Below are 14,421 nucleotides of genomic sequence, written 5' to 3'. Positions count from 1 at the left end.
TCACTGCTGAGCTATCTCACCAGTCCTTGTCAGGGGCTTTAAAAATACTGCTTCTTAGGTTAGATGTCTCATTCCAGAACTCTGGAAGCAGGCACAGGAGGGACAGAAATTCAAGGTATTCCTTAGCTATAGAGCAAATTCAAGACTAGCCTGGGTTGCATGAGGTACCCTCTTCCCACCACACACACACACACACACACACACACACACACACACACACACACACACACGCATGCGCACGTGCACACGCACGCACACATGGTTTCTCATCTGAAGTTGTGAGCATAAATAGCCATGGACACCACGGACCAGGGAACCAGGAAGCTCCCAGAAAGCCTCCTGCCAAATGCATTCTGCCTTCTTGCACTCCTTCCTCCCAGGGTTCTGCAGGGAACGGCCTCCTGTTTGTCACCATAAATTGAGCATGCTAATTTTGGGCAGCATTAACATGTTCATCAGCTCTGACTTTTAAAATATTTAAGTTCACAGCAGTTCAATTTCCCCCCTCAAATGGACGAAGAACCGGTGTTGATTTATTCAGCCTATTCAACATAATTGTAAGGTAAGGTTTTAAATGCAGCTTATTAACACTTTTAATAGGGTGAAAAAAAGAAACTTTCAACTGAGATGAAATTCAGGCATAATAATAAAAGCAATTATGAAGGCTTTAAGAGGCGAAAGGTCAATGCTAGGCCTTATGTGGATGCGAGTGGAGGTTTAAACAGTAAACGTGGATTTATGTCACTTGAGATTGCTCACCAGGGGAACAGCAATGCCATGCTCTCTAGCTAGCCTGATGAGTTTGCTTTCCACCTTTTCTGGGGCTCCAGAATGGTGGAGCCCCAATTTGCTGTTTAGTGGGTACATCCCAAGCACCTGCCCCTGAGCAGAAGGGTAACCTCCTGTGTTGCTCCTCACTTCCTGCCTTTGGGATTCCTCAGTGCCCAAGAGCTGCCGAGGAGACTCGAATCTACACGTTCTCCAGATGACCTTGGACCACAGGCTGGAGGGTCCCATGAAGGAACGGCATTCTGGAAAGTTCTGTGTGTAGCCCAGTGTGTGCTGCTAGCTACACACAGCTGTTGAGGACTTGAAATGTGACTCCCGAGACCAAGTTAAACACTGCATTTTATTTAGCTGTAATTAATTTGAATCTAAACGTGGTGGCCATATGTAGTTAGGGGTTAGTACTGGAATATGCAGTTTTAGTAGGAGGCTTGAAGTGGACCTCTCTTTATAGAACTGTAAGGAGCCTCCAGAGCATCTGGTCTGGTTTCTCCTTTTAATGAAGACCCAGGCTACCATCACTTTGCATGCTCAGAAAATCGACTGCCCTGAAGGGCCATGGAAATGCTACCTTTGAGTGGCGAACAGGCCATCTCTGTAGTGGCAAGTCCACCCTTGACCACCACGCTCTTTGATTCTTATAATGAACCAGCTTTCTGTTATCTCCACTGATGTACATTTAATTATGAACAAATGTTACAGGACGAAGGTACGACGTTCCCAACAAGTGCTTGTACTGAGGCTTGCCGACCAGCAGGTGGCGCTGTTGAGAGGCGATTGCCTCAGGAGGATGTTGATTTCATCAGAGCTGGATGTATTCGCTCCTAGTAATAATTAGGAGGTGGGACCTGCCTGGAGGAAGAAGTTTGCTGGGTGGTGTCTTTGAAGGGTGTACCTTGTCCTTGGTACCTTTTGTGCTATCTTTCTCTTTATTGGCCACGATGAGTTGAGCCGGCTCTGCTTCACCCCACGTGGCCCACCATGAGGCTCTGATTGACCATAGTCCAGGAACGATGGAGACAGGTGAGCACAGATTGAACCATCTGAAACTGCGAGTCCAAAAAACCTTTTCTTCCTTTGTTTATTGAAGGTATTTTGTCACAGTGACAAAAGCCCAACTAATAAACCAGTCTCTGGCGACTTATAACCCCATTTGTTCTTAGCGTCTTTAGAAGTCTGGAGCCTGACTCTTCCCAGGCTCTTGTAGGAACATGGCACATGTTGGTGAGTGTAGTGAGCGGGGGAGGGTGGGGTGGGGTGGTGGTGGTGGTGGTGGTGGGGTGGTGGTGTGGGAGGGTGGTAGTGGTGGTGGTGGTGTGTGTCTCTGCAGGTGTCAGACAGGGAGGTGAATCCTGGGAAGAAATAAAACTGAAAACCCATTGCAGATTGACTTCATCAACCTGGATCAGACTTCGGGGTGTTAAATACCAGGCGGTTTATTCCCCATGTATTTAATTTCCTGGTGTAATACAGTCCCTGGTGCATAAGGAGGTGTAATTACACTAAAAATCAACTCAGGTATGGTATTCATGACATTTCTTCCAAGAAGATGGGTTCTAGAGATGGCTGTCTATACTAGCAAGGGCCTAAAGGTCTAGCCTGGTCTTAGTCATACAGATAGCATAGAGGTCATTTTGGTTATTAGCCACCCCTGGTCCACCCCTTGTGGGAGCTTGGAGGAGCTTCTGTCTATACAAGAAACACAAGGGTCATTGAGATTGCTAGCCACCCCTGGTCCTCGGTCGTGGAAACTTGATATGGCCTGTCCCAACAGACAGCGCCGGGCGCCAGGCTGTTAGTTACTTCCAGTTCTCAGCTTTCTGGACAGAAGAACAGGTTTCACATCTTTCCCACTGCCTACTTAGCATTCCTGGTTTCTCTGGAGATCTGTGTGTGCAAGGATCTTTGTTCTATGATCTTCATTCTGTGCTCTCAACGAGGCAGGGCTTGGACTCCAAGGCCTTAAGAGGCATCGGGCAGTTTTTATAAAAAAGGTCATAGTTGAGGACTCCATAGTTTTCCTGTGGGAACAGAACCCCTTTCTCTGGTACATGCCACTCAACATTCTATCTTCCAGGTTCACTCACACAGCAGAATTTCATTCCTTTTTAAGGGTGCGTAGTGTCAAATTGCATGGATAGGGCAGGCTCCGCACAGTTATATACAGCTCTGAGTGTTTGTGTCACACTGACACACGACCCCCAGCACATTAGTATTGAGAGATTGGGTCTTGAGGAGGCATCGAGGTCACAAGGACCAGGGCCTCATGGGCGTGGTTTGTGCCCTTGCGGAAAGAGCTCTTATCTGTCCTTTGAAAGTCACGTGTGTCTTCTACCATGTGAGGTCAAGAGTGGAGCAGACAGCAGGCCTACTAGGTGCTGAATGTGTTGGTGACATGAACTGTTGCTGCAGGCCTACTAGGTGCTGAATGTGTTGGTGACATGAACTGTTGTTTATAAATGACTGAATTTATGGCATTTTTGTTATAGCAACCTGAACAGATCAAAGCAGCATATTCCCCATCTATTCACCTGTCACTCACCTACTGATGGGTACTTGGGCTCTGCATGATGGTGTGGTGAACAAGGTTTACAAATATGTGATTCAGTCTCTGCTTTCAATCCTTTTTTTTCCCCTTCTTCTTTAGAATCGGGAATTTGAAACAAGGGTCACGTTCAAGCTAAGCAAGTGCTCTAACCACTGAGCAACACCTTGGCCCTGCTACTTTCAATTTAACCAGAAATGGAATTTCCACATCATACAGTAATTGGGCTTTCAGTGTGTGTGTGTGTGTGTGTGTGTGTGTGTGTGTGTGTGTGTGCATATGTACATGTGTATGTGCTCACATGACATGTGCAGAGGCCAGGGGCTGACAGTAGGTGTTTTTCTCTATTGCACTCCACCTTATTTTTTGATACAAGGTCTCTCTCACTGATTGGCTAGAGCAGCAGGCCCTCAATCCCCAGGGATCTTTCTGTCTTCAGTCCCTTAACTGGGGTCACAGATGTGTGTCACCATGACGGACTTTATGTGGGTGCTGGGAATGTGAACCTGGCTTCCTGATGTTTGCGTAGCAGATGCTTTAACTGAGCCACCTCCCAAGCCTTGCTTTGAATTTTCTGAAGGGTTGTGTTATCTTCCACCCTGGCCATACCACTTTATGTGCCCCGCAGGGCACAGGGTTTCACTTTCTCTACATCCTTACCGACTCTTGGCACTTCCTACCTTTTGGCAATGGCCATCTGACAGTGGGAGGAAGTACCTCACTGTGGTTTCAGTTGGCATTTCTCTGGTGGCTGGTGGTCTGGGCTGTCGTCCACGTTACACATTCACCGTGTGTGCATCTTCTTTGACAAATGATAGGTTTAAGTCCCTTTCCCTGTATTTGAATGGGCTCGTGGATTATTTATAAACATTGCAGTATTTTTTTTTTTTTTTACCTGCAAGAAATTAGGGATGGAATTTCTAATTCAGGTCAGGAAACATCCAAAGAGGCAAGGCCAGGGGCCGTGAAGGGTGACTAGTTAAACACGAGTCTGGATAAGCAGCTGGGTTGCTGCGGCGGTGCGGCCATGGGCAGACACCAGAGCAGGGCTCACGGCTGTCAGCAGAGAGCATCTCAAACCACCCCAAGCTTCATGATGCGACTCTGCGGATGGAATGGGTTCACTCGTGTCCTTTAACTGCAGGGAAGACCAAAGCCCAACCTAATTATTTATAGGACTGCAGTCTCCTCCCCGTGAAAAACGGCAAGCTTTTAAAAATTGGCGTGAGAAATGTCTGCCTGAAGATAGACCAAAGGTGATTTGGTGGTATCTGCCAGGTCAGCCGGTACCCACAGCAATCACAGACGCACCCAAAGGTGCCATGCCTTAGGGTGGTGGTGTCATGAAGGTGGGGAACACCTAAAATGAGTGATCCCTGGTCATTATTTAATCAGGGGAGAGACGAGGGAGCTCTCACCAGCTCCAGAAACAGGATTTAATGAGGGGAGAAAAGGGCAAGAATTAATGCGGAGGTCAGCAAAAGACACAGAACCGCCTGGAATTCCTAATGAGGCCCGGTGTCCAGATCTGCTCTGCTCAGGAGTCCTTGACAATTAGGGGCCACAGGTGGGCAACTTGGCAAGAAATAACAACCCCAGCATTTATGTAGCTCTTGACAATTGGCAAAGCCTTTGCACACCCTCGCTTGGTTCCTGGCCAGAGCTGTACGTGGGGACCCTTGGCCTGGAGCCCAGGAACTGGGTGGTCAGACCTTGGTGACACCTCAGCATGTCATGCCCAGCTCCTATGGCCTTGCCGAGCCTCAAGCTGTCACACTGAGCTGAGCTTACTCTAGGCCACCTGAAGAATGAGAGGGAGAGCCTTTTCCCAGGTCATCCCTAGCCTCCCCACTCCTGAGTGCACTGAGGATAACTGGTTAGACTCCACTGGCAGCATCGAGTTGTTGCCTTCAGATATCAGTAGGATGTGGCGATTGGAAAGGCTCCGCTGGCCACAGAGCGTCCAGGCAGGTGGGAGTGGGTCAGGGTATGCATCCTTTTGTCATCCACGACTGACTGTCTAGCAGTTAGGTGCTGCAGTCTGTCCTGGGTACCATCCCAGTGGGACTCAGTGTTGTGTCAAGCCTGCTGGAGTATGTGTACTGACAGGAACATAGGAAGGCACCAGTCCCAGAGGGCCCTGGAATGACAGGTGGGGTCCCCAGAAACCAAGGCAGATACAGGCAAACCCTCTGACAGGAGTCTTTCTTCAGCATGGGTTAAAATGTCTGCTAATATGGGTCTGGGCACCCCCAGCTTGTACACTAGCTCTTCATTTTCCTAGGCCTCCGATGACTGTCTAGCATTTAGTGGGGCATCCCATCTGCCTGGGATGCAGAGTGACTTGTCTGGCATTTGCTGTCTTACAATAGCAAACAAGCAAGGGTGGTGTCCTAGTTAGGGTTTCCATTGCTGTGGAGAGACTCCATGACCAAGGCGACTCTTATAAAGGGCAACATTTAACTGGGGCCTGGCTTACAGGTTCATTATCACCAAGGTGGGAGCATGGCGGCATCTAGGCAGGCACGGCACGGGAGGAGCTGAGAGCTCTACATCTGGATCTGAAGGCTGGCAGGTGAAAACTGACTTCCAGACAGCTAGGAGGAAGGTCTCTCAAAGTGTATCCCCACAGTAACACACTGCCTCCTAATAGTGCCACTCCCTGGACCAAGCATAGTCAAACCGCCACAGGTGGCTTTTTGCTAACCCTAGAGCACAGGGCTCCATTGCCCAAGTAAAGGTGACTGAGCCCTCCTTTACCTGCCTCTCCTGACTCCACCTTCTCAGGTGCTTCTTCTAGACCTCTAACCCAGGCTCATTTTTCTATTGTGTAGCTGTTTCATTCTCAGAAGTACAGGAACTGTGTCCATGGATATTGTTGGCAATTTCTAACTTTGTTTTTACTGTCAGGTGACAGGGGAAGTAGGGTCATTCAGAGACTTAGGGGGAAAGGAGAGAAAGGGGGTTCTCAGACTGGCCAGTCCCTGATTCTATGGTTGTTCCTGTGGCTGGGGTGTGGGGGAGAATTCACCAACTAGTCAATTGACAAGTTCACTCCGCTTCCATCCACTGACTGCTTATGGGGAGGCAAGGTGAGAGTGAGAATAGTGTGTGTGTGTGTGTGTGTGTGTGTGTGTGTGTGCGCACACGTGCGAGTGGTCATGCTGGAGCCTCACCCAGCATCCCCTTGCTCATCTGCCTCAGCCCTGCAGGCCCTGAGGTAAGGCATGGTATGTGGTTCTTGGTGCTTAAGCTCCTGCAGCTTGTGTGGGCAAGGGAACAGACCTGTCCTGACCCCTGAGTGACATGGAGTTCTGCCCTTGGAGGAGGGGGCGTCTCTAAGGAGTTAGCCAGCTCCACTGAAGGAGATAGGAGAAGCAGTACTGTTCTCTCATGGTAACAGGGGCAGTGTCCCCAGTGCGGATCACAGGCTTCTCCGAGACTCTCCAGAGTACCTCGCCCAGGCAGCGACCCACAGTTTCAATTTGTTATTCGCTGCAAATCCAAGATAGTTGTTTTCCTGTTGCCTGAGAAGGATCTTATGGCTGTCCTGGGCTTCTGGGAAAGTCTGAGGTGGGGGACAGGGTCCCATGGGGTGTTGGGGAATCATGGACGGTAAACTCCAGGCCTGTTTCAGAACACCCTCAATGCTGGTAAAGGCCTGTGCTTTCTGCCCTCAGTGGGAAGGAACAGTGATATTTTGGTAAATTTTAATTTTTTGAGACAGGTCTTTCGTAGCCCAGGAGGACCTTGAATTTCTGATCCTCCTGCCCGGTCCTTCTCAGTGCTGTGCTTACAGGCATGAGCTGCCACCCCTAGTGTAAGTGATTCGGAGGATCAGTATAGAACCTCACGAGTGGTAGGCACGCACTCCAACAACTGAGCGGCAGCCTCAGCCTGAGGTGGTGGCTTGTAACCGTTTTCCCGAGACCAAACCCAGTTCTCTAACACCTCACAAACTCCAAGAGTTTAGCTGAATGAGGCTAGGTCCTTTCTCAGGGTCCCCTAGGTGTGAACTTACTGTGAACGTGTCCCTACTGTGGGACACTTTCTCAAGGATGTAAATTGAACATATCCTTGGAAAGAGCTTTCAGTTTCAGAAGTTATGTATTATAATATAAGAAATGGGGGCTGGCGAGATGGCTCAGTGGTTAAGAGCGCCGACTGCTCTTCTGAAGGTCCCGAGTTCAAATCCCAGCAACCACATGGTGGCTCACAACCATCCATAACGAAATCTGATGCCCTCTTCTGGAGTGTCTGAAGACAGCTACAGTGTACTTACATATAATAAATAAATAAATCTTAAAAAAAAATAGTGTTAAAAAAAAGAAATGGAGACCAGGAACATACCAAGAGACTGGTAAAACTTGCTTCTAGTTCTCCAGAGATAGCTGCTGCTCTGCATGTCAAGTGGGGGTTGAAGTCATCCTAGGCACCCAGTATGAAGAGTGTGGTTGTCTCTTTGCCCTCGTGGCCTACCATCTGAGGATCAGTTTCCGAAGTGGGACTGTGGGCCAAGAGCAGATTCTGTCTGCGGACATCAGTACTTGGGGAATCTCATCAGCTCAGTGTAAAGCAAGATTTGGTCACAGCCCCGAGACTCTGACCTCCAGGTACTCAGTGGGGGTAGACAATCCTGATCTTTGAGTTACAAGTTGCATCCTGAATTACAAGATGCTCAAAGACCCCGAATCGACCTGTCCTTAAGGATGCAGTGACCATGTAGTTGGGACTGGGCAGAATGATCAACACCTCAGGTCTGAGAATTGTCCCTGGAAAGACAAGTGTCATGAGGCAGGGAACGGAGAAGGGAAGTCTTGTTCAGAGGGTTTCCATGGATACAGTTTAAGGGACTCCAAATCCACCTATACAATAACAAGCATACTTAAGGTACAATGGCTTGTAGGACAGACTCCTTCCCTGCCCTAGGATATTGAAATGGACAGGGATTATATATCTGTAATATGTTTCAATATTATATATTGAAATATCTGTGATTAGATATTTAAGCTATCTTTTATAAACTGCTAACCCTATAGTGCCTATCTTTATCGATGTCTTTGTGAATGTCCATTCTACTTTGAAAAACAATTCTAACAGACATAGATTTAAAGCACTACATCTCCAGAGGAAATAATCCTTAAACTGGGATTCAGGCTGGATCGCGTTCATGAGATCTCAACATGAGGTTCCTTTGCCCACTCTTACCCTTTCTTTCCCGAACGGTATCTTTCCGATGTGGCTGGAGGTAGAGTTTATCCTCCTGGTGTTTTGTCTACTGTTCCTTAGACAGGATCTGAGGCCTGGCAGTCAGGTCCAGGGCTCTCCTAATGCAGAGCATTCAGTCATTATAAAGCTCTCAGCGAGATTCTCATGGCCTCTTTCACATCTTTATCCTCATATATTGTATCGCCTTGCACGAAGCCCAGTTTGCCGAGCCCTGCAGCACAGTAATAGCATTTTCAAATTCCACTCAGCTACTGGCTTGACACTACAAACAGCAAACCTGCCTGCCGCTTTGACCTGAGTCCATTCTACTTATATCTAGCCTTAATTTTTAACCAAAGCATGTTTAGAAAGATTGTACTATATTCTAAGGAAGCAGACAATGTCCTAGAGCCTTATCCAAGCAGTGGCCTTCCAGGGGAACCAAGCTCTTCAGAGTCTCCCTTCAGTGTCTGTGAGGCCTGGGTCTGTATTATTTGGTTGGGGCTTCTATTCTGAGTTCTTCAGCCTCCAGCTCCAACCTGGCTCTTTTTCTTTGATGAATTAGTGATGTCTGAGCATGTTCTCTACCTCCACCTTTCTAAAATGTTCTTTTGCCTCTTTCCTATGCCCAGCCTCTTATTTTCTTACTTCTCTTATCCACTCTCTCTCATTATTACTCTGACTTTCTTCCTCTTTTGATGGACTGTGTTTTCCAGAACTTTCTAAATATATGTGTACAGCAGGTAAACTGGTGGATATTTCTATGTAGATTCTTCAACCATCACAGCTGGAGTTGATCCAGATGTAGGATGCTAGACTGAAACCACCTATTGTTAAGTGTGGTGGTTTGAATATGTTTGACCCAGGGAGTGACACTATTAGGAGGTGTGGCCTTGTTGGAGGAAGTGTGTCACTGTAGGGGTGGGCTTTGAGATCCTCCTTCTAGCCACATGGGAGCCAGTCTTCTCCTGTTTGCCTTTGGAACAAGATGTAGAGCTCTCAGCTCCTCCTGCACTTGGACTCTGGCATGTTCCCACCTTGATGATAATGGACTGAACTTCTGAACCTGTAAGCTAGCCCCAATTAAAAGTTGTCCTTTATTAGAGTCGCCTTGGTCATGATGTCTCTTCACAGCAGTAAACCCCTAACTAAGACAGTAAGGGAAGGGATGTGAGGGCGGGTGTCTGCAGAGGAAAGCCTCTCCTGGGGTCTGCTCTGTGCTGCTTGCTGGCTCTGCCACTGTTCTTTTCAGGGGAAGAAGTTGCTCTACTGTGGCATGAGCGAGTACATGAGACCTGTGATTATTTCCATTTTCTGTTGCCTGACTTTTGGGGACTCATAAGTGGGCAGTCCTTCAGACAAGGGCTTCGGAGGGGCATGGATGAGTGGCAGCTGCCTCCATGGTCCCTGAGTACCTGGCGGGTAGGTAATTCCAGTTTGCCTTGACATGTGCTGCTTCTCAAGAACATCTGTTTTAGGGTGGCACACATGGTCAGCTGAGACCGAACAGCCCTGCATATGATCAGCTGAGACCGAACAGCCCTGCACATGGTCAGCTGAGACCGAACAGCCCTGGTGGACAGAACTCTAAGGCTGGGCAGGAGATCAGTTTCCTTTTGTTTTCAGTGGCTGACTTACAGATAGTGTGAGCAATAGATGCATGGAGGTGACAACCACCACATTTTTTCTCAGGAAAACTCCTTTCATACTTCTTTTGCATGGGGCAGCAGCCATCCCAGGAGCCACTCTGTCACAAATGTGATGGGGTATATGGTAGAAGGTGGCTAGCCCCAGGCTGGCCAGTCATTTGTGGCTTCCACTCTGGTCAGGTTGTCTAACTCTTGCTGCTTTGATATAGGTGAGAGGGAAAGCTTGTTCTCTCTCTCTCTCTCTCTCTCTCTCTCTCTCTCTCTCTCTCTCTCTCTCATCAACTTGACACAAGCTAGAGTCCTCTGGGAAGAAGGGACCATAAGTGAGGATATGTCTCCATCAAACTGGCCTGATAGGAAAGTCTATGGATATTTCATTGGTTGGTGTTTGATGTGGGAGAGCCCAGTACACGGTGAACAGTGCTTGGAAGGTGGTCCTGAGTTGTTACTAAAAACCAAACCAAGAAAATCATGGAGACTTCATGGCCTCTGCTTCAGTTCCTGTCTTGAGATTCTGCCCTGACCTCTCTTCATGATGAATTATAAACCATAATGAATCTCTTCCCTGTGCTGCTTTCGGTCATGGTGTTTTATCATGGTGTTTTATTATTTTTAATAGAAAAATAATAAAAACCAAAGCTCTGTGTGTCAACCCAGAGTGCTGGTGTGAGGAACCCTGGCCAGAGCCAGGACAAGGCGCACAGCAAAAGGCCTAGAACAAGAGCCCATTTGAGAGAAAGGGCAATTTAGGAAGAGGGAGAACTGGGGTAGCCTGGTCCTGAAATGTGGATGCTGAAGCTATCCATGGCCAGAACCTGGGCCTTCTCAGTAAGGTACGCTCTTGGCTCTCCACTAGGGTGCGCTAAGATGGCTGTCTCCCTGGTGGCTCACCAAGATGGGCAAAGGGCAGGGACAGGAGCTGCTTCTCCAGGCCTCCTTGTACAGCGTAGTTCACATCCTGGAATATCTAGAGCTAGTGTGTGTGTGCATGTGTATGTGTATGCATGCTGGCATGTGGAAGTTAGAGAATGATCTTCAATTGCTCTCCACCTGTTATTTGAGACAGTGTTTATCTCTGGACCTGCAGCTCACCGGATTGCCTGAGTTGGCTATCTAGAAGGCCCTGGCCTCCTGTCTTTGCCTTGGCCAGTGCTCAAATGACAGGCACGCAATAACACTGGACTGTTTGTTTATGTGGGTTCTTGGGATTGAACTCATGTCTCAAGCTTGTTGTGTGGTGACAGAACTATGTCTCCAGCCCAAGCTGTTGTGTTTTGAGAACCCCGAATCTACACGTGCCATCAATGCAGATGCTGGGGTCCTGAGTGTGGCCAGAATATCCCCGTGTTTGCTACAGCGTAACTCTTGGGGTGTACTTGTAGCCAAGTAGCCTGACCTCATAGTGTGGAGGAAGGTGACCAATGAGCTTCCCCCTCTCCCCTCCGGCCTGCAGTGGGCTGGCATTCACCATGACTCTGCTCGAGACATTTTTCATTCCAAAACAAGAGTGACAGCTGCCTCCGCCCCCTCATTTTCTCAGGTACAAGACACATTCCTAATTGATCTTCCCCTGTGGTTTGAGCATTTGTGTGCAGCGTGCATGTCTGAAAGCTGGCTATGCTTCCTATGGTAAACAGGCTTTTCTTCCAAAAACATCCCCGGAGCCTGCCACACCTCCAGGTGCCAGATGGGAAGGAAGGCAAGCTCGCCTGCTGCACCCAGATTCATAGGACAGCGTGGCACCTCGCTTCAAGAGGTATTATTGTTTCTGCCCAGGACGGGTCCTACTGGAAGAAACTGGATGTGACATCCCCTGGCTTCCTCAGAGCCTGTGGAAGGACAGTTTGGCTACCTCAGCTCATTCCAACCCAACAAAACAGCCATGATTCTCCCCTTGGCATCCCGTGCTGGGAGGAGTCTGGCATCTAGGTTTCTAGAGCACGCCTGGCTTCTGAAGGAACGTGAAAGGGAAGCAGAGCTGCTCAAGTCCACACCTTGCTTGTATTTTGTTTTATTTATTTTAAAAATTTATTTTAGACATGGTTTTTCTATGTAGCTCAGGATGACTACAAACTCAAGATATTACTGCCTCAACCTCCCTAGTGCCAGGATTATAGGCCTGTACCACCATGCTTGACCCTCAAACCCTTTAGTATATACATTCTGAAAGCACTTGACTTCCATCCCTGCTCCCCAAGAGAGGCATTAGCTTCTTGAGGTTATGTTTCTAGCACTAATTCTTAGGAAACTTCAAGGATTGCAGAGGTGACATCTCTGGCCAGCACAGGACTGGCCAAAGCATGGTCGGAAGGAGAGAGTGGCCCATGCTCTTGGCTGTGCTCAGGGTCACTTTCTGCTCTGGGGGTTGGCCCTGTGGAAGATTTTACTGTGCCTTTGGCCTTTCTCTCTCTGACCAGAGATAGGAAAAAAGGGTCTGCTCTTGTGTATGCCGGCTGTGAGCCACCGTGTGGGTGCTGGAGACTTGTTTAGATCCTCTGCAAGAGGGGCAAGTGTTCTTAACCGCTAAGCCTTCTCTCAAGGTCCTTATCCTATTTTGAGGTGCACAGGGGACCCAGGAGAGCATGGTTTCTGATGAAGTTTGCTCTCCTTTTACACTCTCCAATGCCACATATTTTTAATAACAGACAGCATTGTTTTTAACTCAAGAGGAGGAGTCAGCACAGCTCACTTTGGTGACAGAGTGACAGTGGAGATGTACTGAGACCCCTGTAGGGCTGGAGAGCAGCAGGAGGCCCCGCATGTGTGGTGCCCTGTCACACGCTGACAGGAGCTCTGTGTTGTCCCAAGCGTGGGGCGAACTCCTTTACCTAAAAATCCCTCTCTGCATGCTTGTGTTCAGCTGTGTGTTCAGAGCACACAAGAGGAAGCCTTAGGGCCTCTTGCTCTGTTGGGGTACAGGCTAGACACATCACCTGGCCTGTCTGTGGGTTGGCCCTGTGGAAGATTTTACTGTGCGTCCATCCATATGCAATGAGAGCTGTTTTCACCTATACTCTGAATTGATGTTGAGCATCTAGACCTAGGGTCTGCTGGAGGACCAGGCTCTCCTCTGAATCACGAGCTCAGATGACTCCACTGGACTGAGTAGCTTCCCAAAGCCTTTGTTTGTGAGACTCAGTGTTGCCGTGAGTAACCAGAAGCCACACCGATGACGTCTGGGTGGTGTTACCTGCTCCCCATATTGGGCTCTGTGGAGACTTTTTTTTTTCCCTCAGCTGCCCAGGCTTGATAACCTCATTGGGGAGAAAGTAACCCAGGGTTCAGGGTCATGCGTATAAAACCTTTCCTGGAATGGGTCAGGGTGATGGGGTGGTGTTGGGGGGTCACAGGTCTGAAGCCCTGGCTGTGTCAGGAAGACTCACGGTTGCCTTTCAGTGATAGGCAATGGCATAGCAGCTATGCTGTGATATCCCCTTGTGTCAGGGCAGGTGTGCCTGGAGGTCAGAATGTCACAGCTGGGCCATGTCCCTTTTTATCTTCTCTTCCTTTAGCCTGCTCTGACTGACAGCCCTTGTCTCCCTTCATGGGCCATCACAGTTCCTGGGACTTAGCCTTCCTGATTCCCAACACCTGACAAAACCTCTCTTGCCCGGATTGCTCTCTGGATTGCTCTCTGGGTAGCTCTCACTGCCCACTGTTGGCCCGGAGTCGTCTGGCAAGCAGATGATGGAGTAGATGTCCCTGTGGCTGACACCTCGAGAGGTTCTGGAACAACCCTTTGCCTTCCACTTGGGATAGCATCAGGTAGCAACGCTAGAGTCATGTATGCGAGGGTCAGGATAGACTTGCCTGGGAGGAAAGACAAAGGAGGATACAGAGAGCATCCAGAGCCAGCAGCTCCAAGTGCAGAGTGGAGAATCTGTTGAACTATCAGCAGGTTAGACTTGTCAGAGTTGGAAGCTTCCTAAAGGCTTGGGGAAGGTCCCAAGGCCCAGGCTCTGGGATAGAGGAGGAATGTGGCACTTGGACATCTGTGCCTGTGTTCATCCCAGACCTCCCAAAAGCCGAGGATGGTGCTGGAGGTGGCTGGGGTGGCTGTTACCATCTCTGACAGTGATGGGGTTCATGTGTTGGCCTGACTGATTAGTTACTTTGTAATATTGCTTTAGTTACTTTGTAATATTGCTTTAGTTACTTTGTAATATTGCTTTAGTTACTTTGTAATATTGCTTTAGCGGGTACCAACTGTCAATATTAACGGCACACAAACAC

At 48.6% G+C, this 14,421-nt stretch overlaps 1 long non-coding RNA gene across 1 annotated transcript in view; it reads left to right on the top strand.

The window, feature by feature from the left end:
• The first annotated feature begins 667 nt into the window (after positions 1-667).
• The window catches only part of Gm30874, a 95,520-nt gene continuing 81,766 nt past the window's right edge, over positions 668-14,421 (top strand). The window contains exon 1 of the long non-coding RNA XR_870037.2: positions 668-1,809. This is a non-coding gene — a long non-coding RNA (predicted gene, 30874). The remainder of the gene's footprint in view (positions 1,810-14,421) is intronic.

Source organism: Mus musculus, chromosome 7 (genome assembly GCF_000001635.26).
Source record: "Mus musculus strain C57BL/6J chromosome 7, GRCm38.p6 C57BL/6J".
In the NCBI taxonomy this organism is placed as follows: domain Eukaryota; kingdom Metazoa; phylum Chordata; class Mammalia; order Rodentia; family Muridae; genus Mus; species Mus musculus.
Note: the sequence above shows the minus strand (reverse complement) of the source record. Positions and strands in the feature narration are given on the sequence as shown.